This window comes from Acipenser ruthenus, chromosome 4 (genome assembly GCF_902713425.1).
Source record: "Acipenser ruthenus chromosome 4, fAciRut3.2 maternal haplotype, whole genome shotgun sequence".
Lineage (NCBI taxonomy): Eukaryota > Metazoa > Chordata > Actinopteri > Acipenseriformes > Acipenseridae > Acipenser > Acipenser ruthenus.
Genome location: NC_081192.1, coordinates 88,678,850 through 88,706,683, shown reverse-complemented (window position 1 = coordinate 88,706,683; position 27,834 = coordinate 88,678,850). Strand labels below are relative to the sequence as shown.

Here is a 27,834-nt window from a genome sequence, read left to right as displayed (position 1 = left end):
CAAATGAATTGAGTCACAAAAAAAACCAAACTGCCCATCACTATCATCCATTATCAATACAAGAGGTTCAAACGAAAGACTAAATCTGGCTGACCAATCACGTTCTAAGAAAATCCGGGCAAGTCCAATCAGGGAGTGGACACTCCTCGCCTCCCTTAGATATTGCGATATTGGATCTACCCAAGAGATGACTGGTGTGGTGATGTGTGCGTGCGTGCGAGAGAGCGAGACTGCCAAGTTAATAACAGTGTAATTCTTAGCATGTAATGGGAAGAAAAAAAATATACAAATCAAATGTAGACCAACGGCCCACGCAGGTCCAAACAGACCGGCCCACCGGGGATTCTCCCGCACTTCCCGATGGCCAGTCTGCGCCTGACCAAGACCACCGCTGTCTTTGATGGATGTGGTGTATTTAGTTATATTATTTTATTACGTGTTGTTGCTGATGAGAACCGCACCGGCGCTGTTTCATCGCTGACTCGGGACCCGCCGCCATTCTGTCTCTGACTCAGGAATTGCTGCCTCACCGCTCACACACTGGATCTGCTGCTGTTGAGTCGCGTTGCCGCCTGTTCCGTCTCAGACTCAGGAATCGCTGGCTGCTCACTCTGCTTCCACGCTGGATCCGCTGCTGCCGCTCCTCACCGCACCGCTCCGTCTCTGACTCAGGAATCGCTGGCTGCTCACTCTGCTTCCCGCCTGATCCGCTGCTGCTGCTCCTCACCGCACCGCTCTGTCTCTGACTCAGGAATCGCTGGCTGCTCACTCTGCTTCCACGCTGGATCCGCTGCTGCCGCTCCTCACTGCACCGCTCCGTCTCTGACTCAGGAATCGCTAGCTGCTCACTCTGCTTCCACGCTGGATCCGCTGCTGCCGCTCCTCACCGCACCTCTCCATCTCAGACTCAGGAATCGCTGGCTGCTCACTCTGCTTCCACGCTGGATCCACTGCTGCCCGCTCCTCACCGCACCGCTCCATCTCAGACTCAGGAATCGCTGGCTGCTCACTCTGCTTCCACGCTGGATCCGCTGCTGCCGCTCCTCACCGCACCGCTCCGTCTCAGACTCAGGAATCGCTGGCTGCTCACTCTGCTTCCACGCTGGATCCGCTGCTGCCGCTCCTCACTGCACCGCTCCGTCTCTGACTCAGGAATCGCTAGCTGCTCACTCTGCTTCCACGCTGGATCCGCTGCTGCCGCTCCTCACCGCACCTCTCCATCTCAGACTCAGGAATCGCTGGCTGCTCACTCTGCTTCCACGCTGGATCCACTGCTGCCCGCTCCTCACCGCACCGCTCCATCTCAGACTCAGGAATCGCTGGCTGCTCACTCTGCTTCCACGCTGGATCCGCTGCTGCCGCTCCTCACCGCACCGCTCCGTCTCAGACTCAGGAATCGCTGGCTGCTCACTCTGCTTCCACGCTGGATCCGCTGCTGCTGCTCCTCACCGCACCGCTCCGTCTCAGACTCAGGAATCGCTGGCTGCTCACTCTGCTTCCCGCCTGATCCGCTGCTGCCGCTCCTCACCGCACCGCTCCGTCTCAGACTCAGGAATCGCTGGCTGCTCACTCTGCTTCCACGCTGGATCCGCTGCTGCTGCTCCTCACCGCACCGCTCCGTCTCAGACTCAGGAATCGCTGGCTGCTCACTCTGCTTCCACGCTGGATCCGCTGCTGCTGCTCCTCACCGCACCTCTCCATCTCAGACTCAGGAATCGCTGGCTGCTCACTCTGCTTCCACGCTGGATCCGCTGCTGCCGCTCCTCACCGCACCGCTCCATCTCAGACTCAGGAATCGCTGGCTGCTCACTCTGCTTCCACGCTGGATCCACTGCTGCCGCTCCTCACCGCACCGCTCCGTCTCAGACTCAGGAATCGCTGGCTGCTCACTCTGCTTCCACGCTGGATCCGCTGCTGCCGCTCCTCACCGCACCGCTCCGTCTCAGACTCAGGAATCGCTGGCTGCTCACTCTGCTTCCACGCTGGATCCGCTGCTGCTGCTCCTCACCGCACCTCTCCATCTCAGACTCAGGAATCGCTGGCTGCTCACTCTGCTTCCACGCTGGATCCGCTGCTGCCGCTCCTCACCGCACCGCTCCATCTCAGACTCAGGAATCGCTGGCTGCTCACTCTGCTTCCACGCTGGATCCACTGCTGCCCGCTCCTCACCGCACCGCTCCATCTCAGACTCAGGAATCGCTGGCTGCTCACTCTGCTTCCACGCTGGATCCGCTGCTGCCGCTCCTCACCGCACCGCTCCATCTCAGACTCAGGAATCGCTGGCTGCTCACTCTGCTTCCACGCTGGATCCGCTGCTGCCCGCTCCTCACCGCACCGCTCCATCTCAGACTCAGGAATCGCTGGCTGCTCACTCTGCTTCCACGCTGGATCCACTGCTGCCGCTCCTCACCGCACCGCTCCATCTCAGACTCAGGAATCGCTGGCTGCTCACTCTGCTTCCCGCCTGATCCGCTGCTGCCGCTCCTCACCGCACCGCTCCGTCTCAGACTCAGGAATCGCTGGCTGCTCACTCTGCTTCCACGCTGGATCCGCTGCTGCCGCTCCTCACCGCACCGCTCCATCTCTGACTCAGGAATCGCTGGCTGCTCACTCTGCTTCCACGCTGGATCCGCTGCTGCCGCTCCTCACCGCACCGCTCCATCTCAGACTCAGGAATCGCTGGCTGCTCACTCTGCTTCCACGCTGGATCCACTGCTGCCGCTCCTCACCGCACCGCTCCGTCTCTGACTCAGGAATCGCTGGCTGCTCACTCTGCTTCCACGCTGGATCCGCTGCTGCCGCTCCTCACCGCACCGCTCCATCTCAGACTCAGGAATCGCTGGCTGCTCACTCTGCTTCCATGCTGGATCCGCTGCTGCCGCTCCTCACCGCACCGCTCCGTCTCTGACTCAGGAATCGCTGGCTGCTCACTCTGCTTCCACGCTGGATCCGCTGCTGCCCGCTCCTCACCGCACCGCTCCATCTCAGAATCAGGAATCGCTGGCTGCTCACTCTGCTTCCACGCTGGATCCACTGCTGCTGCTCCTCATCGCACCGCTCCATCTCAGACTCAGGAATCGCTGGCTGCTCACTCTGCTTCCACGCTGGATCCGCTGCTGCCGCTCCTCACCGCTCCGTCTCTGACTCAGGAATCGCCGGATTCTGGAACTCTGCTTTGCACGCTTGCGTTTAATGGAACGCTCTTTGTCTTGTTTGGATTTGAAAATGCTTTACACAAATAGTAAAAGGTACACAAAATAAAAGGATCCCTGGGTCTGACTCCAGGCACCGAGCTCAGTACAACTTTTCATTCATATTTCCCGGGGTTAAATAGCCCTACTTCCGCCTCTAGTCCCTGTAGCAGGCAAGTGGTGATACAGTCGTTAAATAAAAATAGGTATTTAGGTGAGTCAGTAAAGTGACTGGCCAGGGTTGATTTAAAAAAAAAAAACCTAAAGAAGTTTACATTTAGTACTCTGCAACCTCCAGCAATACAAGACCATTGAGATGTAGTGTTGCACCCTGGCTCTGCAATGAGGCACGGGGTCAGAGAGAGACAGATTGCAGCTACATCCATTAGCAGGATGGAATTCACTCATACCTGCCAGTAAAGCTTTTAGGGAGATGCATAGAAAAGCTTTGAGAACCCCTTGTGGCTTTAAGGACTGATACATTGGAAGGTAGAAAACCTCATTATTACTGCAGGGATTGTTTTTATTGGAGGGAGGGTGTTTTTATTTATTTTTGGTCTAGCATTTTATACATCGATTTCATTGGCTAGTCTATCTTTATACATATGTCTACATTGTTTTGCTGCTGAAAATTCCTTCAATATAGTGTTCAGAAGGAGAAAACACAAGGAGGCTTTACATGCTCTGCCTGCCGATTTATCTAGGGACAAATACCTAAGACCACATTTGTATAGTGGAAGAAATCAAACAACCAAATGCCTCAGTGCTCATGAGAATTAGGATACCGTGGGTTCAATCCACTTTTTAGCCCAAACACAAATCCTGCCCATGTAAAGGGTGACCTTTGTGGTTTAAGGGGGAAAGCTGTGTGAACCATAGTCTTGTATGCTGCAATTTGTCAAATGATCAATAGATTTTCCTCTACTGTAAGCCATGCAAAAGTGCCCTTTACTTTACAATAACGCTATAGCAATATATGGGTAACAACAGCATGTGTCTGAATTAATATGTCTGTGCTGGAAGACGTGGAAACTAATGTCACTATTATTAGGAAGAAGGCTAGTTGGCAGTGTGTATTTAAGTCATGACTAGCGACATAAATCGTATCGTTTCAGTCAAGCAACCATGAATCAGTAGACGCGGGAAGTGGAACATAAAATAAGTCAAAAGGATTAAGATGGAATATAGAACTGACTAAACTCTACATCAGAGCAGTCTAATAGACACCGCTGAGGACCATGTACAATTAAAAAAATGTAATTAATCATCTTGCTCCCAACATTCTTCAGACTCCTATTTGATGAAAGCTGGAAGACTCATTTAATTATCTGTGAAAGTCCCATAATTAAATATGGTACCTTTTTCAATCTGTTTCCATTAAAGATGAGGCGAAGGAATACCCTCCAATCCTAGTTTATAATTCAAATTTAAATGAATGCATTCAATTTATCTTGTTTGGTCATTTTAATACTGTCGGACCAGCTTGTAAAACCACTCAAGTGACAGCAAATACACCCTCATTATTAAAGACGTTTCCACATTTTCAAACCAATAACATACACTGCATAGAAGTTATATAAGGCACAGACGATCAGAGAACAAACATACAGTCATACATACAAGAAAACTTATAAAAACAGTATATGGACTTGATGGGAGGGCTGAACAGCTGTTGTACATAAAAGTTGAGAGCTACACAAGATAAAGCCACTATTAAGTGAGAAGCAGTATTCCAGGAAGACCCAATGCACATCCAGTCTCTCTCCCAGAAATAGGTCAAGGCAATGTGACCAATGGATGTAAACCCTTCTGACCAGGTATCCAATCAGTATAGGAGTATTTAAGAACATAAGAACATAAGAAAGTTTACAAACGAGAGGAATGCCATTCAGCCCATCTTGCTCATTTGGTTGTTAGTAGCTTATTGATCCCAGAATCTCATCAAGCAGCTTCTTGAAGGATCCCAGGATGTCAGCTTCAAAAACATTACTGGGGAGTTGGTTCCAGACCCTCACAATTCTCTGTGTAAAAAAGTGCCTCCTATTTTCTGCTCTGAATGCCCCTTTATCTAATCTCCATTTGTGACCCCTGGTCCTTGTTTCTTTTTTCAGGTTGAAAAAGTCCCCTGGGTCGACATTGTCAATACCTTTTTGAATTTTGAATGCTTGAATCAAATCACTGCGTAGTCTTCTTTGTTCAAGACTGAATAGATTAAATTCTTTTAGCCTGTCTGCATACGACATGCCTTTTAAACCTGGGATAATTCTGGTCGCTCTTCCTTGCACTTTTTCTAGATCAGCAATATCCTTTTTGTAACGAGGTGACCAGAACTGAACCCAATATTCTAGATGAGGTCTTACTAATGCATTGTAAAATTTTAACATTACTTCCCTTGATTTAAATTCAACACTTTTCACAATATATCTGAGCATCTTGTTGGCCTTTTTTATAGCTTCCCCACATTGTCTAGATGAAGACATTTCTGAGTCAACATAAACTCCTAGGTCTTTTTCATAGTTCCCTTCTTCAATTTCAGTATCTCCCATATGATATTTATAATGCACATTTTTATTGCCTGCGTGCAGTACCTTACACTTTTCTCTATTAAATGTCATTTGCCATGTTTCTGCCCCGTTCTGAATGCTGGCTAGATCATTTTGAATGACCTTTGCTGCTGCAGCAGTGTTTGCCACTCCTCCTATTTTTGTGTCATCTGCAAATTTAACAAGTTTGCTTACTATACCAGAATCTAAATCATTAATGTAGATTAGGAATAGCAGAGAACCTAATACTGATCCCTGTGGTACAGGGATCAGTATTATTTGATGAATTTGCGAATGTGGAGACAAGACAGAAGAAGTATGTGTGTTAATCTATCTGTAATTATTTCTCAATTTTACAACCAATTAACTATATCAATTTATTTGAAGGGATTGATTTGTAGAAGAGGTTCTATCTCCCACACATGCTAGGTAACCATTACACCAAAAGTAATTGTGCAAGATTTGACTATTGTGAAATATACAGTACCAAGAAAGTGTTGAGATGTGATTCATCGGCAGTGAGCATTAATAGCTATAGTGCTGGTGGTAGAACAATTGAATGGTTGCTAAGAAAAGTTATCATGAAAAGCAATTTCATGCAGACACAACAAACAGAGTTCAATAATTTCATTAGCAATACTGCAGAGTTTCAGATTCAATTAGGTTTCAAGTAATTGGCATCACCTACTTTAATGTAATTACATTTTTCTAGATAATGCAATTAAAATGGACTGAGCAATTTTCCTTTTGAATAATTAATTGGGGTCATTTGTTTATGTCATAGATATGGAAAGACCAGGGCATACTGGCATGCAGAGAAGGTGACTTTTAAGTTTTCCCACAGCAGACTGCATTTAACAACATATTTATGAGATAAAAGGCAATAATTAGTCAAGTAAAGTTCATTGGGGTTATTCATTATTCATATCTGTTGTGCAACAGAAGGAATTTGTATGCAAATATTCAAATAGTTAAAAATATCATGCTGGGATATTTAAACTGCCTCTCCCTGTCAGAAGGCCAAACTAATGGAAAGCAAATGATCAAACTTCCACTTCCATAAAAGCAATAATTGTTGCACTACACCTGCTGACTTTCAAGTGAGGGTCAGTACCTAACACAAATGCACCTCTAATATACAGTAGGCAAGAGCAAAAAAAAAAAGACTGATTAAATTCTCCTGTTTACATCTTAATTCTAATTAGATTTTAACATAATACAATACAGACCCAGTGGCCAATTGTTGTAACTGCTTTATAAATGAGTGCTTTCTGAATAGTGACCAAGTAGTGAAAGAAAGGGACAGTCGATACCAAAAGATACCTGAGCAGTTGTAAATCAAGTCTGACTCATTCCACCATGTTAGGAGGGGGAACTTTCAAATACCAGTCAGTAGATGAATTGCCACATCCATCAATAAAATACATGTTGGCAGTAGATATGTAATGATGTCCTTGAAATGCCAGTGAAATAAACACCTCACTTGGTGTGTGTAATTCTCTGTCATATGTACCATAATACACTTGCAAACCTGACAGACCTAGAGTATGGGTGACCAAGCAGACAAAAATTCATGTCATATACTGTACTCAGATGGTGTTTCAATGGTTGCATACAAAATGTTCCATGGTCGTGTACACGACTGCAGATAAAATGCAATATACAGTAAAAGATCTTCCAAATATCAAGAACTACTGTATAAACCAATAGACATAGGGCAGCAGTGTGGAGTAGTGGTGAGGGCTCTGGACTCTGGACCGGAGGGTCGTGGGTTCAATCCCAAGTGGGGGACACTGCTGCTGTACCCTTGAGCAAGGTACTTTACCTAGATTGCTCCAGTAAAAACCCAACTGTATAAATGGGTAATTGTATGTAAAAATAATGTGATATCTTGTAACAATTGTAAGTCACCCTGGATAAGGGTGTCTGCTAAGAAATAAATAATAATAATTTAATAACACATCATAACTTGTAAATCAAATCATAACTTGTTTTTCAGTTTTGGCAGCAGGGAATTTCTAGGATAGTCGACTGACCAGGCCAACATCTAATGGTATTCAACAAGCTGATTTCTATTTTCCAGGCTGTCAACATCAGTTGAAGTCAAAAGGAATAAGTGACTGTCAGCTTCTCAAATACACTTTAAAAGGCCAATGCAGTTAGGGTTAAATAACGCTTCTAAAAAGTTATTTAATTAGAATGTTTCTGCCTAGGATTATTAATGAAATTTTTCACATTTTGTTGGCACCTGAGCATACTCCACGACGCTTTCAAATTAGACTTTACATGTAGAATCTACACAAACTTCTCCACATTGATAAAGTTAAAAAATGCATATAGAATATAAATAAGTAAGATTTACAGAGAAAAACAGATTAATCTCAGTTGCATAAGTATTCAACCCCTTTGCTGCTGCAGCCCTAAATCAGCTCAGGTGCAAATTATTTGTTTGAAAGGTCACAAAATTAGTGCAATGGTTTCAGCCTGTGTGTACTTAAAGTGGTTTAATTTGTAGATAATTTCCCTCAGGTATGTAAAGACTTTCAAGCTGCAACTCACATAGTGATCCAACAAAGCAACCATAAAGAGCAAGGAGCTTTTGAAACAAGTTAGTGATAAAGTGGTAGAGAGGCACAAAGCAGGAGAACAAGATACAAGAAAATTTCAAAGGCACTGATTCTCAGCACAGTGAGGTCCATCATACCACCCGACACTACCCAGATCAGGTCGTCCTCCCAAACTGAGCAGTCGGGCAAGCAGGAAACTGGTTCGGGATGTCACTCTGAAGCCAACAATGACCTTGAGAGATCTGCAAAGTTCTATGTCTGAGATGGGAGTCAGTGTTCACACATCAACAATATGCCGGTCCCTACACAAAGTTGGCCTGTGTGGACTGGTGGCAAGAAAGAAGCCATTGCTCAAAAAGCCTAATCTTAAAACACGTATGGAGATTGCGAAAAAGCATGTAGATGATACTGCAGACATGTGGAAAAAGGTTTTGTGGTCAGACAAGACAAAAATTGAACTTTTCGATCTAAATTCCAAGCGTTACGTCAGGTGCAAGCCCAACACTGCACATCACCTAGTCAACACCATCCCAACTGTCAAGCATGGTGGTGGCAGCATCATGTTATGGGGATGCTTCTCTTCAGCAGGTACTGGGAAGCTTGTCAGGATAGAGGGGATAATGGATGATGCAAAGTACAGGCGAATCCTTGAGGAAAACCTGTTTGAGTCAGCAAAGAAACTGCAGAGGAAATTCACATTTCAGCAGGACAATGACCCAAAGCACAAAGCCAAAGCCACACTGGAGTGGTTGAACAAGAAGAGAATTAATGTTCTTGAGTGGCCCAGTCAAAGTCCTGACTTGAATCCAATCTAAAATTTATGGCAAGACTTGAAGATTGCAGTCTATCGACAATCCCCAACAAACTTACAAGAACTGGGACAATTGTCCCGTGAAGAATGGGCAAAAATGTCACCATCCTACTGTGCAAAGCTAGTAGAGACCTATCCAAAAAGACTCATAGCAGTAATAGCTGCAAAAGGTGCTTCTACCAAGTACTGACTTAAGAGGCTGAATACGTATGCAACCAGTAAATTTCATTTTGTACATTCTTTGCAAGTTTTACTGACATTTACCATCCTCCTTATATAAGTGTTCATTTTAACCACTACAGCGTTGAATAAAAAAAGTTCATTTGAAAAACTGTGCATACATAATTTGTATAATTTGGTTGTATGTAAAAATAATGTGATATCTTGTAACAATTGTAAGTCGCCCTGGATAAGGGCGTCTGCTAAGAAATAAATAAATAAATAAATAAATAAATAAATAAATAAATAAATAAATAATAATAATAATAATAATAATAATAATAATAATAATAATAATAATTTGTAATTCAACAAAATGTGAAAATATAAACATGTAATTCTCTGTTTACCCATGGCTGCAATCTATTTATTAACATTTATAAATTCTGTTCGAGCTTCATTATCTTCTGGCTATATTATATAAATCAAATGCTACATTTATATTAATATGGAAGCACGTAAACTAAAAATATCAATTATTCTCTCTGGAAAGGTATTGCAATGTTATTCATATTACTACTACCTAAATAAGTCCTCAAAGGTGGAAAAACGTGTGCCCTCCGTGCAAACGTAACCATGATGTTCTTGTAATATAAAAACCTGTATGCGGGTACAATGCTTTCTGTGGGGCGCTGAAGACTGTTCTGGGTCAGTCCTGTACACAATGTGATGGTAATGCCCCGGAGAAGGGATATTGGTTAGTAGAATGTAAGTGCAAGCAGCCAAAGACATAATCCTGACTAGTACTCTGGCTCGGTGTGCTACATCGAAAACCGAGCAGAGTTGTTCATTGAATATGTTTAGTGATTTCAGTTGACTAAAGTGGACCTGAACATTGATGGACTGCTGTAGACTACTGTGCAGACTAATCGGTGCTTCCGCTTCTTTGAAGATTCAGGTTACAGCACTTGTCATACTGATGTAATGACTTATTGATATAAGGAATAATGTACATCCAATTGTGCATAATACGGCTGTATTTCTTTCGAGGGTTTCTGGTGACATATAAATTACGAGAGCGATAGCTCGAGAGATTTATCAGTCAGCAGAAACCTGAGATCTGAATTACAGCCTTATAAGTTCAGTTTTGGTGCATATTATTTGTTATATTACAAGGTGACATAACAGATTGTAGAACTAGCAGTGTTTTTTTTTTGTAATTCAAGTAGTGTTGAGAATAACATCTGAAAATGTAAAATTTGGGAGACTACATTTGGGGGCTGATTCGTGAAAGTGATTTACAGTATAATCGTAAATCTCGAAAAACTACTCACTTCTAAATCTTTTGTAGTCATTTTTGTATTACTTTAGTATAAATACATGTTAATTTGGATTCATATTTTGTTTTTTTCTGACCTTATGTGAACGAAAAGACACAAATTCACCTGTTTTCTCATTGGAAATAGGTAAATTTCAAAATATCACTGTCCTGGTCACAAAAGCAAAGTTTGTGGGGAATAATAGCCATTTTCTATATAAGCAATTAGGAAATAACACTTACTACCCAGGAACAAAAATTGTCTTACATAGTGTTACTGGTATCAATAAAGGAAACCTTTTCATTTCTGCTTAAATCTTTGTTGTGTGCTCTCCTTCACACAGAAATGCCTATAAAATTTCATTTCCTTACAAAATGTACTCTATGGTTCATTTCCCAAGCGGACTTTGTTGTTCACACTTCACACCAAACGTGCCGAACCATACCGAGTGCGGACCAAACCCTCTAAACGGACCCAGTGTGAACACAGCCTAAATCACTTTGGGACATGGGCCATAATTAATGAGGACTATTGCAGATTGTAATAATTACATTTAGCTAATTATTCTAGAACCTTTGGTCCCATTATTTGGTGATATATGACATGAAATTATAAAGTGCCTTGTTTTTCTACATAATTTAGGGTTAATTCATTATCACAGAGCCTCAATATTTTACCCAATGCCCTCTTACATTAGCTATACAAGTACCTTAACAGCTATCTTCCTGTAATAGTGATATAATAATGAATGTCTATTCAATAGAAAAAAAAAGTTTAGTCTTTCTTAAACCAAATGAATATGAAATTGGAACAAAGCCCTCTGTCTGATGCTGACTCATGGCAGAGTTGAACTCAGGAAGCTTTAAGGTATCTTACTACTGTTTGGTTCTTTATTAGTCTGCACTACTACAGTGTAGCAGGTGTGTCTCTCTTCTCACTGAATACCCTCTTGTACTAATAATACATGGTTAAATATTGAATATTTGGTATATTCATTCGATAATTAGAAGATTAAATGTCTTTTGTTATCGGCAATGGGGCACATAGGAAAAGAATAAAGAAAAGGCTAAAAGAAACAGTTTTATGCAATTTCTGTAGAAACTGAAATCAAGATTTCTATGTCACAGTCTGTTATTTGCTCGTACTTGGACTGCAGACTTTAAATCACGACAATGGCAGGTACCTTTCTTATTTCAGGGCTGTTGACTATTGAAGGATGGCTCAGCAGCCCTGCAGCAAGTGTGTGCAATTGAAATGAGTCAGTTCAATCATAACTGTCGACTGCCTTGGCAGCTCAATGTCTTTCCTACGCTCAGTAATTGCACTGAAGCATCGCAACACTACACAGATGCCTGTAATGTAACATTTGAATCAAATCATGCAGCGCTGGAAGTAAGCTGAATTCTTGTTTCTCCATACAAAAATATGGAATATATACGTTAAGAAAATACTTTCTTGTCTTTCTGTTTTTAATGGTCTAAAGTCGATTCATTATCTTCTGGCCTTTCTTTTCAAATCCCTGATACTTGCTTTATTTCCCTTGTTATCCACCTCTATATTTCCTGCAGGTATTATTTTAAATTAAATTAGACAGTGGGAGCTTTCCATGAAGACCCATAAACAATAATTTTTTTCTCCTTTTTCAAAGACTGCCAGAGCTGTGACATCAGCCAGACTACAGATTTATCAAATACAGCATTATTTAAATAGCTGAATTTGAACAATAATGAATTCCACCATTGCAAGTCAACAGATTGACAGGTGAAACAAAAAGACAATAGGTGATGCAACAGCATTGCAATGGCAAAATAGTGTTTCTGTACTAATTCTAGTGGTTGAAGATTTTTTTCATATTTTGACATACTAGGTCCAATTTATCAAATCTGTTCACAAATGGAAGCGTTTGAAAAACACTGAGGGGTAGGTGTACTAAGATGAGCCAGTTGCAGTGCAAACATAATGGAATTTGCATTTTTGTTGTGTACTAAGAGAAAATCTGTTAATGAAAAAAGAGCCGCAATATACTAATTTAAATATTTGTTGCGTCTTCTTAGTGAGATCTCCAGCATTGCAAGAGTCATGTGACATTGTTCAAATAAATAGCGGGAGTTGAGTTGTGATTTGCTGCAGCAGACGGTGCCCCGAAGGATAACATCTATTCATGAAAGGGTGCAAGAATCAAAATAGCATTGTTTTTGTTAAATGTAAACGTCATCTGTACAATGCATTCTGTTCCGTCTTTATTTTACCTATTTTAATGCTGTTATATATAGAAGCTTATAGTATATCTCAAAAAAAATGAAAGGCACTTTAATCCCGTCAGTTTCTATAGTGGGGCCCCCACGTTCACCCCCAAAAGCTTTTCATAATCATACAGTAGCCCCTCGCTAAACAGGAATTGTTTGTCCGACATAAGGAGGTGTCTAAAAACAATACAATAAAATCACACACACATACATTTATATTGCTCAATGTATTTTACATGTAAATCATTGCGGCGAAATAACACTGATATGTTTTGGGTAGGCTACACATTACATTATGTAAAAATATAAATCAGCTTGCAACAAATATTGTAAACAAGATCAAACTAATTCTGTGGCAAAATAAAATAGCAAATTTAACACCACTGATTTTCTAGATATACAGTACGCTCAGCCTCCTGCGTTGCTCAGTACATGAAACCCTTGATTAAAGTAACCTTATACAACTTTATTTTTTCTTTTAAAACACATTTTCATTGTTTTACATGTAAATACTGTTCAGAAACATCAAGCGTTCACGTCCAGCGATCTTTGAAAAAATGTAGCTGTGTCTGCGTGGAATCATCAAGGGTACAGAATTCTATACGGTACAGACCTCTACCATATGTAACAACTGAACTTACTTGTATGACAAAACATTGACGATTTCTCTGCTCTGGAGAAAAGGCATTGTCTTTAATGAAGCAAGTCAAAACCCACCCGATCAACAACAAAACAAGGAAATACTGATGTTTTGCGTGCAGTAAACTGTAACGCATTTGACTACACAACAGTTTGTTTTTTAGTATTTATGTTCGTGGACTATTGTGGAGCTACCGTTAGTGAAAAACACTTTGAGCACCCTTCTATATATTACCTTTTTCAACTTCATATTTGAACTGTTGCCTTTTTATTCAGTAAATCAGGAAACGTTATTGTCGAGCTGTGCTACAGGATTTAACGCAGGCTTCAGTTTTTTCTGGTTTTATCCTGAAATGTATTTAGCATACCCCCTACAGTTTAATTTTCTGTCAGATTCATTCAGTTGTTCATAATAACTTCAAACCAGTGGCACGGGAACCATTTTTAAAGTGGTGGTGCTGAAAGCCATTGAACAAAACTGTAACCCCTGTATATGATGGAAGCCATGCAAGGCCTCACCACACCCCCAGCACCCCTAGTTACAGCGCCAATACTTCAAACTGAGAATTATACCTGTTGTAAAAGGGTGGAGGGCTTGTTATAAAGGCTGTAATGTATATAGAGATGTGTGTGTGTGTGTATGTGTGTGTGTGGCTGATAGTTCAGGGGTGGGGGGCCTGCAAGTGTATGCTTGCCTAGGGCCCAGTGATGGGTTAATCCGGCCCTGGCTTTATGTATATATTATGTGTGTGTGTGTGTGTGGAAAGGTGGTTTGACTGCTGCCAATTCCTTTCACAAGCATCTAAAAATCACAAGAAAATACAAGAAAGAAAATATATAAGTTATTCAAACTGATAGCTTCTGCATGGCAACTTTTGATCTGTGAGGCTGTCAGCACCCCCTTGAGACTTAAAAGGTATTAAATAAGACTTTACTATCACAGATCTACGATAATGAATCCCCTTCTTTCAGATGCTATACTGTTTTGAGTACCAGGCTTCGAAGGACAGAAGTTGACCTCGCTCTTCATCAGAGGGAAGACTACGTGTCTTGGGAGATTTATTCAGAACACAACTTCAATGAAAAATTCCCGCTTCCCTTAACCAATTACTTTAATTTAATTAATATTCCTTTGCCAATTTTTCAGGTCCTTAATTACTTTGCTGTTGCAGGCCCAGTTAAGCTCTATCACTGCATACCACATACTGTGCCGCATACACAGAATAAGAAGTAGACTTTTTTCTTTCAAATCATATACTGTAACAAAATAACTCAATGAGATTCCCATTAGATAGGACATACCTTTTCAAGAAATACGGTGTCTTATCTATGATGCACATTATCCTGTTATTCTTTTATGTCTTTTATGTTGCCTCCCCCCTCCCTCCCTTAATTGTTCTGGTCCTATAACTGAAATTTGCAGCTACAGTGCATGGCTAATTTCTCACGCTCTTTGTTTCTCGAGAGAATATTACACATATCTCATTAGTAATACAGAGTTTGGAAATCGTGAACCAGAGTATGCAATGTACGCAATGCTCTGTTTGCTGGCCTCCCTGATTCTAAGCTACTTCAGCTCCAGCTAGTTCAAGATGCTGCAGCTAGAATGCTTACACGCACTAGCCGCTCACAACATACCACTCCCATTCTTAGATCACTGTACTGGCTTCCTCTTAAATTTAGGATTGATTTTAAAATTCTGCTCACTACCTATAAGGCATTACGCAGCCTTGGTGCTCAATGTAGGAATTGTTGATGCCCGATGCTCCTAGTCGCAGCTTGTGCTCAGAAGTCGCTTACCCGACCCGTGCCTCTGGAACTCTGTCCCAATTTCTATCAGAAATTGAATCTTTTAGGCACAGTTGAATCTTTTAAATCAGTTTTAAAAACATATTTGTTTTCATTAGCTTATTTTTTAGCTGGATTGATTGGCCAATGGCTTTTTATTTTATTATTTTTATTAGAGTTTTTACTGTAAAGCGCCCTGAGATGCGCTGCATGAAGAGCGTGATATAAAGGCAAATTGTATTTTATATGAAAAAAAGGAATGATGTTAGTTTACCCTTGTAAATGTTTACTGTGGTAAAAAAAACAACAGTGTGCAAGTACAGTAAAGCACATAGAGGCGTCTTAATACAGAGTTAAAGTACTCTGAAAAACATGGTAAAAAATGCTGAACTCCAGCTGCTGAACTTAAATTAGTAGTAAATAGGCTTTGACTGTCGTAGCGATTTTTTTTTTTTAAAGAGTCAATTTTAGCAGATAAGAGTAGAAATCTGTTAACATTGCTAAAATGTTTACTGTAGTGATTCACTTGGAGGAGTGAACAGAACTTGTTTTATTAACTTATTACTTCAAAAAAAAATGTTACACATAGTTACTTCTCAGGGACAGTTTTCATTTTTCACAGATACTTTTTTTTCAGGCTGTATCTCAAAATATTCTATGAAGATCCAGCTATCGAACCCACTCACTCTTGCATGTTGATGTGACCTGTAAGGCTTGACTTGCACCGTTGAAGTACTTTGTGGTTTTCTATCCTCTTTTTTAACCCATATGAAAACATTTACAGTACAGTGCTGCTAAATTATGTCCAGTACTTGAATGCTCTTTAGAGAAATATACTGTGGAGTCTATGATTAAGGGGTGTCACATTGAGTTTAATTTTTAATTTGTATGCAAAAAGCATGTGATGTCTACAAATTGAAGAACAATGGTGGTCAATTTAATTAAAACATATTGCCAAAATCTATTATACTGCAATCTCTTTCCAAAGGATTAATGGGTATTTCACTATAACTTATCTTTAATTGTATGTTCTACTGAGAGTGCAAGCAGGGGTCAGACTAAACAGAAACTTTCCTTGTAATACAGTAATACAAATTCCATCTGTCCCAGCTTTAGCCTCAGTGAGCTAGATAAGCTGTCCTGAGGGCCTGATTTGACAATCTTGATCCAGTAAAATCATCAAAGGGTTATCTTACGAGAGATGGAAATACAACACGATCTGCATATTGCCTCCCAATTATAATGAACTAAAAGGAATAGCTTATTGGAGAGTTTATCAGAAGGAGGGTATTTTATGTAGTCATTTATTTGGGCAGTATAGAGAATGCAATAACATTTCCATAATATAACTGCTTTTTGAGATAGGACAAAGATTGGAGGCTTTCACAACCCAGCTTAACTGTTTCCTTCATTACATCCTGGTGACTTTCTAAAACTCAGAAGCTGAAAGCACCTCTGAGGCTTCTATAGAGCACTCAAACATGTGTTCTCTGTAAGTACAGCTGGTACACCAGAGTGCAGCCATTGCCACGCCCAACTACAATATCCTGCCCCCAGTGTGATTTTTCTGATTTTCAATAGGGGACTATGGCAGGAAGGCAGCATAATGTTCAAGTGTTCAAGTCACCAATTTTCAATGACTAAAACAGCAAATGATATCCAAAAAGAATGTAAACAAAATAATACAGTACAGTAGTTACGATAACTGTGATAGTTTAGACAAGGTTTCTCTGCAAGCACCTGATGAGCATGAATGCAAAATGACAGATAAGAAACTGTGCTATCCTGCCATCCTTCTATTTAAGTGATAGTGCCCGTTGATGAAGGCTTTACTATGTGGTAGTTAACTGAGACTGGAGTTATGCGTCCTGAGCCGAAGGCAAGGGCGTTAACAAAAGTCATTGTCAACTACCACACTGTAGAGCCTTCATCAAGAGGGCACTATTGCTATAATAAAACACATTTTCTCATTATTTTCTACAAAACAACACATTAAAACCTAGAGTTAATTAGAACTTGTCAGGTGTCCTTCCACTGAGAAAAGTTTTTTATTTATGGTAAGTCAAAATGAAAAAGCCGGCACTTGATTTTAAGTTTGATTCACAGTTTATGCTGTGATGTAACAGCGGGCATCTGCTGTCTGATAGAAGCCCGCTAGAGCTGAAAGCTGATTGGCTGATGGCACTGAATCATTTGGTAAATATTTATATTAACCACTCTATTTGATTAAATAGTTGGTTGCACTTAGGGCCCAAGTCTCTAGGATTTCTCATTTCAATTAATTTGCTTCTCAGCTTGATTGACAGGTACATTTTAACATTAGCATTTTAACTGTCAAGGGGAGGGTGACAAAGGTCACCCTGTGAGCAGGTATCTCCAGCCATTCTTTCATCGTCATACTATTAAATAAATTACTCTGTACTGTATGCCTCCCTGCAGGTAAAATAAGATGATCACAAGATTTCCATTACAATTCACAGCAAGTGTGATCTCTGTGAACCTCAGGGCCAGTCTGATAGGCATGTTCTGAACTTTCTTGGTGGCAAACAATAATTTATAAAGGCAAGGCCATGAGGCACAGTGTACAATGGACGCATTCATTTAAACTTTGCTTCTGTCTATGTACAAAAAAACAACAACAACAAAAAGCACTTGAGCCGGAGAAATAGGGATTTTCATTTCAGTACAATTAGCATATCTTGTATAGATTTTCTATTCAAAGCTTTCTTGCACCAATGCTCACTCAACTCTGTTGACGTAAAGGGGTTTAAGTCTGCATTATATCAAATAAAATATATCTGCAGTTATTTACAGATACACTGGTATATGCACGGTCCTTTTCATTTCATAATTTAAGTTAGACTTCAATAATGGAATGGTTGATTTATGTTTCAGTTGCAGTTTTTTTATACATTTTTTTATACATCTGGAATCTGCCTTACTTCAGCTAACACAAAATGTAATGTACCCAGCAGTACCCTATCCTGGGAAAGGGAGGCAAAGTCACTTAGCGTTTACATTCCTTATTTCTAAATCCCCACCAAACTTATTGATCATTGTAATTCCCAGTGGCACTTCACAGCAAAAAAAAAAAAAAAGTGTTAATTTATCATTCTCTGTGGGGGGATTCTGATTGCCTCAAGTAGTCATATATAGATGCTACTAATGATACTCTGAATGCGTGGGCTTCATTAGTTTGGAGGCTAGATTGCTTTACAGGTAGTGGTGCCGCGAAGCCTTGCATACGAATAGGATTCACTGACTTGTGAAGATGCTATGATTCATGGTTGTTTGGAGAAGGGTAAATAGCTGAAGACAGGAACATTGTCTGTGAAGCAGTGCAGTGGAGCCATGATAAGGCACAGTAAAGCTACCATTTTCTATTCGCTGTATTTCTATTTTGCCTCATTCCATGCGTATTATAAAATGCAAAGCAGTACAGTATCAACATTGTCCCAAAAAGACTTGCCGCTTGTGACTAGGAGGCACTGCTAATCAATATGAAGTTGATATCAGTATCCCTGGAAATTTAGACAAGCATGGAACCACCACTGATCAGAATGCAGCCCTACTCTTGCTTTAATTCAAATGTATGCATCCCCAGGCACAGGACAGTTGTCTATCAAGGAATTATAGTAACGGTAGTTAAACTATATTTAAAATGGGTCAGAGCTGATTTAAAAATGTGGATGACTCACTTGAATAATACACTGTAGGCTGCTTTGCTGTGTATCTTAATGTGATGTCTCCCCATTAAAAAAGATACTTGTTACTGGTGAGGGGAGTAATAGCCACAGATAATTATATTTTAATGTATATGAAATAGTCAAGGGTTTGTTATTCCTGGATCTGTTGCTTGTCTGAAAAATAAGGGGGGGGGGGGATATTTAAAAGACTGTGTTCTAAATTCTCAAAGCTCTTTACCCCAAATCGTCATAGCACAGTCTTTTCAGTAAGAAAAACACAAACAATAAAGTTCCCAAACCAGACATTAACAATACAGTCTTTGAATGTAGGAGCTCGTAAGTAGTCTTAAGTTGTTTCTTATTCATTTTAAAATCGTAACTGGTGCTAATAAAAGATTTAGAGTAATAGGCTTTGACAATTTAACCCTGTGTCTTACTACTACCCTTGAAAAATATCACTGGGCTAATATTATAAGCATAATTTTTTAATAACATTAGCAGAGCTCATGTCTTCTTCTCAGAAAACAAACAGATCAATATGATAACGGGTCTGAGTCGTTATCATGGGTTGTTTGTCTTCTCTGCTGACAAACTAGTGAATTTTAATTAATTGCTGTCCAAACTAAACAATGGAACAGCCAGCATTTAGATCATTAAAAAATTGCATGTAACTTACCAAGGTTTAAAAAGTGAATATCCACAGTAACTGCATGCTGTTTCTTCAGTGTGTTTCTGTTTGTAAAAATCACTAAAATGACATGGAGGGTCCTTTAGTAATGACTTAATACATGACATTATTTAGATCTGCCACTGACAATATCTGCTGTCTGTTGAAGCAGCATCTCTGCTCCTCAGAGTAAATACAATAAAATGGAGAAAATAAAAAGTCATTTTTGAGCTCTGACATTCAAGAGCTAACATTGAGTTCTGAAAACAGAACACTGGAGACGTCAGTCTTACATGTTTTAAATTTTACATGTTGTAACTCAGAATTGAAATAGTTAACAAAAGTGGCATTTCTATATACTGTACCAGGGGTGAAATTCTGCCGGTACTCACCGGTACTCATTTTGATATTTAATCTGCTTTTCATCCAACATGGATGCATTCCATCCACTCACACAGTCCACTAGTGCAACATTTCTCAAATGCGCTTTCATTCAGCACAGTTCATGCTGCTTGCATTCTGTTTCCTCACACTGCTTCTATTTCTGTTAGCTGCTATTGGCCACCATTAACATCAGTATAATCACTGCATGTTGATTGTCTGAGCTTTCGGCATGAGTCACAAATCTCTGCCCATTTCACTTTGTGTCAGTGCTCATTCGTTGATCAACGAAAGAAGACCAAAACTGTGCAACATGAAAACAGTGGTATGGAGTAATTTTGATTATTATGAAGTAAGAATTATTTTTTGTGAGGCGGAGAAACTATCTGAAATATTCAAAACGAACATTGCTGCACATGAATTTGAAGGCAAAAAGTCACATCGGTGTTCTCAATAAATTACATCGTTGATAAATATTAGAAATAATTATCATAACGCGTTTTGCCTTGCACCGATGTACCACATTGCCAGAATTTGCATGAAAGTTTCTAAAATGGCAAGTGATGTGTGGGACAGTAGGGATTAACAATAAAAAACAGGATCAAGAAAGTGCTGCTTCAGATTTTGGTAAGCGAGTCAGAATCGGGATACAGATGTAGGTGTGCTTCACGCTTTTCAAAAACGGGCCCAACTTGCAAGGTACATGTTAAGTATAGTGATCAACGTTTTGTTTTGTTGTGATCCTAGTATTTTCTGTTATGAGGACTGTATTAAATGAAAACCAAAACGGTGAGGTGTTTTTTTCTTTGCCCCCTTCTATAAAACATTTTGAAGAATTTATTTAAGTTAAACATGAGTTTTCACTTGCATGTACATCTAAAAAAAGAAAAAGAAAAAAAATGTTGCCACTTTTGCCACTTTGTTTTTGTGCAGAAGAGCTAACATTGAGTTCTTTAAACATAATAGAAACCATAATACCAGGGATACATCTTACATTGTCTTTTATATTGTCTCTGCCTGGAAAATCTTTTTATGGATCATGGTAATTAATCTACGCAGAAACACATCAGCGAAACACACAGAATATATTATTGTAGGATAAGTAATAAGTAAAAAATACATTGCATTGCCAGTGAACTTCGTATGATTTGCTTGCATGTTGAAATATTGTCCCTGAAGACAATCATCTGCTTTATGATGGAGATGCCTTTTATGTTTATTAATATTAGTGAGTAGAGAGGCTTGTACCAATTGAGATGACTCTTGTGTTTGCATTTGCAATTTGTGAACCGTGTTTCTAGAGCAAGAAAAATGTAACAAAAAAAGTCCTATTTTTTTTCTATAGGTCTGCATGTTTATAGGTAGCATTTTACAAAGTACATGGACATTTTATACAGAGGAGTACATCTGTCAATTACTATGCATTTTAATATGTGACATTGCATTGGTGTGGCCTCTGGTGTGTATGATTATGGTGCACCGAAAGTACTGTTCAACAACAAATCACATGATATTCAGTGTGTGGCAGAGTGACCTTCATCAAGCCAACTACTTTACAATTCAGTCCAAACCCTTTAGTTTCTCTTTAACCTGTTCCTTGTTGCAAATTGGTTAAGTGAGCCTCATTGATTAAGTACTAGTGAAATTAAGTTCAGCTCTTCTGTGCAAAACAGCCAGGAAAAAATATTATTTTTGACTAAACCAAAACCAAGCCCCTGGTATTCCAGTGTCTGTGTACATAGTTGTAAATTTGGAGATCCTGCTTATAAGAGCAAGACATAAATAATTGACTGTACTTTTGGAAAAAGCAATGCTCTTTCAGTCAAGTCACACAGTAAATCTCTCCTGTGTGTGAATGTGTAGCTTCTTAAACATAACGGCTAAGAAAGGTGCTTGATGCAGTCTGTAAGGTTTGTTAGTCTGAGTACTTGCTTAACCCATTCAGTCCTGCCGGGACCTCAAGGTCCCGTTTTATGTTAACGCCATTTAGAGTTCTTAAAGTACTGATGGGACTTTAAAGTCCCATTTACCAAAATATCAATAAAGAAGTTCATTTTTGAATTCTATAACTACATTTTGCATTCTTTTGCACGACAAAAATAATTCAAGACTGGAGGTGTTAAAAAGGTAAACCCAGGTAAGTCTGTATATAAATGTGTATATAAATGTGTCACAATCCTTTTTAAATCGATTAGTAGTCAGGTATCCATATCCATCATACTAGTGAGTCTCACACAGACTGTTCCAAACACTACAGCTATGGCCAAAAGTTTTGCATCACCCTATAGAATTAACACATTTTGCTTTATAAAGTTGAGTGAAACCTGCTGAACAATGTTACGTTAAGTTGTTGAGTATACTTAATGAAAAACTGACAAAAATTGACATTTCAAAATCTGCCATGAAATAGTGCACTACTATTCTGATTTCCGGTAGACTTTTATGATATCATTTTGTAGTTTCTTTAATTACATGATGTTCAACAAATATCTAAATTATGTTTGTATAGTTTTGTTATAATTATGTCTCAAGCCTAAAATTCTAGGTGATGCAAAACTTTTGGCCATAGCTATACCTGGCAACAAGCTGTTATTCCTTAGTGATTTCTAATGGAAAAGAGGCTCATTTTAGAAACCCCTAGCTTTTCAAAATTTAAACAAAAACTGACAGCAAATCATGAATTTTATTGCAATCTTGTGGAGCATACAAAGCAAATAAAAAATGTGACAAGTGCCAATGTACCAAGAACAAAGTCCTCATGAATATGGTGCCAAGAGGCATGATAGCAATTTTAGAGCCTTAGGAAATTGTCTATATAATAAAGTAATGAAACCACTGAGGTGGAGCAAAGATTAAACATCTTTCTATGTTTGGAATCCACATTATAAACACTATTCAAATGTAATATTTCACTGAATGTTAAATATAGTCTTTAACACTAGTGCTACTTGAAGCGATTAACAAATGTTGTCAAATATTCTGTCAATTATTGCTATATTCAATAATTAATAAAATTGAGCCCTCCACTGCAAGTTTCAGTGCTGACACCTAGAAGATTAGGGAAATTAGCTTTTCTGGAACTTGAAGGAGCTGAAGAGCATGTTTTTGAATGTGTTTAATATCCTTTAGAGGTATTTTGAAATTAACTGGTTTTAGATATATTACATACAAATATATGCATTTGAAATTTACATTTGAGAATAATTTGAATCATGATGACAGCACTGTTTCTATGTGTTTAAGACACCTACAGTGTTCCCTTGCCCACACAAATAGCAGACAGCTTTCTCAAAGCAGCTAAGGAAATATAGCCTTCCCCTTACTTTTTTTGGAGGGTAGGCTAATGACAAATCTAGAAAAATCACTGTGTCCACCCTAAATCCAGGGCTGGTATAATAGTCTGCTAAGAAATAAATAATAATTAACAAAGAGCATTTGAAGTTCATTCTTGGTTTCAAAACATCCTTTAAATCTAAAGAACATGTACACAGAAATTAAGGTAATATTTATAGTTGTGTTAACATAACCCAGTTAGTTCTGGTAATGGAGAAGTAAACAACCCCAACATGAAAATAAGACACAACACCACTGGCAAAAAAAAACAAACAAACAAAAAAAACGAAGACCCAGTAGAGCCACTTCACAGTTGTCCAGATGCAGATACTTGCAGGGCACTTTACAGTATTAATAGGGTCATATCATTTTGATGCCTTTGTACGTCAAATGGTACCATTTTATCACTGTTGTGAAATTCTATTTACCTGCTGCGATATAACCCATACACACAGAGTCCTATCACTCTATTATATGCTTCTTTATTATTAACATACAAGTAAAACATTGCAGCTATATTTGTTTTCTAAGCATACCAACCGTTATTTTGTCTATTTAAATTTTCATTGAAAAGAGGGAAAAACGTTGAGTGAAGTGAATACTGTGAAGTGGCTGATTGTGATGTCCCCATTTTGAATTGGCTTTGCAGTTAAATGAAATTCTGAGAGGTGCCTCAAGTCTGAATTTTATAAAGCAGGTGACGTCAGGTGACAGCTCAGTCTGGTACGGTTAGTGTGAGGTTTCTCCATGATGTGTCGTGGTATACAACAGGGTGACTCAGTAAAGTCAGTAACAGTGAACAGTTAATTATGGCTTTTCATTTTAAAAGCAAAAAACAGTCAAACAAACATACTGACAAATAAACCAACAGAGTGCTATCATTCTGTAGTAATACCAGTGGAAACAGAGTTTACACACCAAAGGTCGGTCTTTATTGAAAAGGCATGTGGACTAATGTCCTCTCTTGAATTGGAAAAGTAAAAAGCAAACAGAAAATTATCAGTATAGTTGACCCTGTCAGCAGACAGGCTCTCGACATTTAATGTCAGGAGCGGATGGCAGGTATGTTTCTCCTTATGACATGGGTAAATGCTGACACTGTTTCTTTACTGAAACTGATAACAGTGCAGAATGAACTGTCACATTAATCAAGTAACATTAGGCTCAGGTGGGTTTTTCTAATTGCGTAAAGGCACTTCTAGAATGGACGAGTAACGCAGGTGCCATTGTGCTGAGGTGAACCATTTACAGTATGGGAGCGGGTGGGTGCTGTCTGCTGAATAATCCACTTGTGTGACTTACAGCTGGCCTTGAATGTCAGAAGAATCTCTGCACAGTCTTGTGTTGAAAACGTGCTGCATGTTAAAAGCAGGTTGACTTGATCTGAGGACTTGCTTCTATTCGGTCACATTTCTTTTGCAGAAGCCTATATGTCATCTGTTTCTATTACTATGGTCCTCTTTAATGCCAAGAGTTTCCTACCACAGAGAAAGGTATCTCACAGCAATTGATTTTCAACCATGTAATGAGGTTCCTGTAAATGAACAGGACCAGTCATACTTCATTCTACCCTTACACATCTGATTGTCATACCTGCCAGGGCAAGTGGCATTGCTGTCTCCTTTCTGGAATGCTAGTTGCATGCTATATGAACCCCCTTTCCATTTGCTCTCAAAGGTTTGTTGTCATTGGAAATATGTATTTATATCACTGACTTACACCCAGAATCAGCTTCTGCGCTTAAGTTTAGATTTCACACTAAGCCTAGATTTACTTGTGTGGGCAAGCTTTCTTTTTATACACCACAGAAGCAATTATTGCAACAAAACAAGTCTGAATTTAGAACTTGCAAATAGCTTTTTTTGTTTGTTTTTTCACGAGCCCTGTTTGCATGATTTAAACTAATTCCATAGTCAGAAGAGAAAAAAATATAGATCAAATTAATTAAAAATAATTTATGTATTGATTATTCAATAATCAATAGTGGAGCATGGTGATTGAATGTGTCAGGGTTTTTAAATACTTTTTTTTTTAAATGGAGGTTATTTCAATGGAATAAAAAAATGCTTTTTATTCATAATAAATATTTCCTTATTCAGGAAAACTGCATAAACAATGTATTCACCTCTCATAGACAACAATGAGAATATACCGGGCAGTTCAATGGCACATTGAATCATAAGTAGCAGTAGGGTCACTTTTAATAGCATATGAAATATTCATTTAGTCTTTTTTCAATAAATCATCACATGGCCAGCTAGCCTATGAGTTTATTAATATACACCTATTGGGAGACTTTTATTTCAACTAATATTAAAATGGAGGCTATTCTCAGCTATACAGATTTAATATATAGACAATACACATTTATTTGTAATAGTCAGCTGTTTTAAAATGCGTGATTCAGTATTGTGATGTGCTTCATTTAAAAACACTTGTATATTATAAAAAATAATGATTGTACTCTAAAATTGAAAAAGGGTGGGTCTGCACTTAACTAGTTTTAAAAAAAAGTGTAGTGTAAAAAATGCATATAACGTACAAGAAAACAAACAAAAAAGCATTTACAGTTAATTGTGAGTGAATGAAAAGTAGATGAGAGCCTTCTGTGTCTTAAGTTTTTTAGTGCCATGCCATTACCAATATTAACTTCAGACGCCAACTTGATGTGAAAATGCATTGAGATTAGTGAAACTACTTTGGTTGCTTGTTTGCTTGTATCTGCAACATTATGCTGTATTAAATTTACAGTAATAAACATAACAGTTGACATTCACACTATGAATTCCTAATAAAAAATAACGTTGAAGGAAGCATTGACTCATTTTACATTTATATCCAGAATACTGCCCATAATTATACTTTATAGTTCACTTTGTTTGGAGAGCTTGCCTTGCTTTGTCTCCATGGAAACTGTGGTCAACCTGTGTGGGATGTGTTCAGTATGCAGATCATGATATAAACTCATGATTTCTGAATTGCAAACCAATAATTCCAAGTGTTAAAATGATATGTTAAAAACTAAAATATTCAGTGTTAGAGACATGACCTTAATGGAACAATGGAATCTCAAAAAGCATTGAGAATAAGTGGTTGCAAATAGACACAATTACTTTTCGAGTACTGGGCCATCACTAAGTATGCCTGACAGTTTTAATGTCTATACATTTCCAAGTTTATTGAAGGAGCAACTACTAGAATATGACAGAGGGAGCTTTCATTTCCTGGTCAAGGGCATTCTTGATAAGAATGTTTGGATAGGAGTTGGCGAGGATTGTAGTAAAAATGAATGTATTGCTGGTTTGCTTGGTCATATGCTTTATATAATGCTTTGTGATATATTTTTTGACCTTACATTAAAATAGGACCAAGTTTTATAATCGTTTTACTGTAAAATAATGGGGTTATGTTCTAAAAATCTTAATAATCTAATTTAAGGTTCAGTTGTAGTATTTGATAAATAAGACAGAGAATATATATTATATGTTTAGCTTGAAAAATCTGTAATGAATGCACTGATTTAAAAAAAAAATATGTGTATAAAAAAATGTAATTGACTCTTTTCTAGGAAAATGACTTTTACTACATAATCTGATCAATCAAAAGAAGTACATTCTGGGGTCTCCCGAGTGGCGCATCCAGTAAAAGCGCTCGCTAGAGTGCAGGATGCGCTCTAGAGCCTGGACATCGCCGGTTCGAGTCCAGGCTATTCCACAGCCGACCGTGGACGGGAGCTCTCAGGGGACGGCGCTCAATTGGCCGGGCGTCGTACGGGGGAGGGAGGTTTAGGTCGGCCAGGGTGTCCTCGGCTCACCGCGCACCAGCGACCCCTGTAGTCTGGCTGGGCGCCTGCGAGCTTGCCTGTAAGCCGCCCAGAGCTGCGTTGTCCTCCGATGCTGTAGCTCTGAGGCGGCTGCACGGTGAGTTTGCAGAGTGTAAAGAAGCTGGCAGCTGACGGCACACGCTTCGGAGGACAGCGTGTGTTCATCTTCGCCCCTCCCAAGTCATCGCAGGGGTGGTAGCGGTGAGCTGAGCCTAAAAATAATTGGGCATTTCAAATTGGGGAGAAAATAATAAAACACTGCTTGGCAACGACTAAATTTATAAGGTTAAAGCATATCATTAATGTAAGCAGGGCCATTTCCAAAGACAGCCTTAAATGTCATTAATACAATTTTAAAAATAACTGTACCCTAAGCCAATGCAAGCGGGCAAGAACAGGTGTAATGTGTTCAAATCGCTGTGTACCTGTCAGAATTTGTGCAGCTGTATTCTGAACCTGCTGTAAGCAATTAAAGCTACTAATGCAAGTTGAATTTGCAGAGCGCCATTTACGGTATACAGTAATTGAATAAAACATACCCCTTTCATTCTTTCTCTCAAATCGATCAATGTTTGTTTCTATGAGAGCTTATGAAGCTTATACAGAACAGTAACATGTGAGCGCAGTGGTGTTATACTGTATGCCATGTTCAGCAAACACCCTTTTACTTTAGTGTCTGTT

The 27,834-nt window shown here is 39.4% G+C and overlaps 1 protein-coding gene across 1 annotated transcript in view; it reads left to right on the top strand.

The window, feature by feature from the left end:
- LOC117400323 (contactin-associated protein-like 2) overlaps positions 1-27,834 on the top strand; it is a 508,692-nt gene that overhangs the window by 82,052 nt on the left and 398,806 nt on the right. The gene's annotated exons all lie outside the window — the stretch shown is intronic.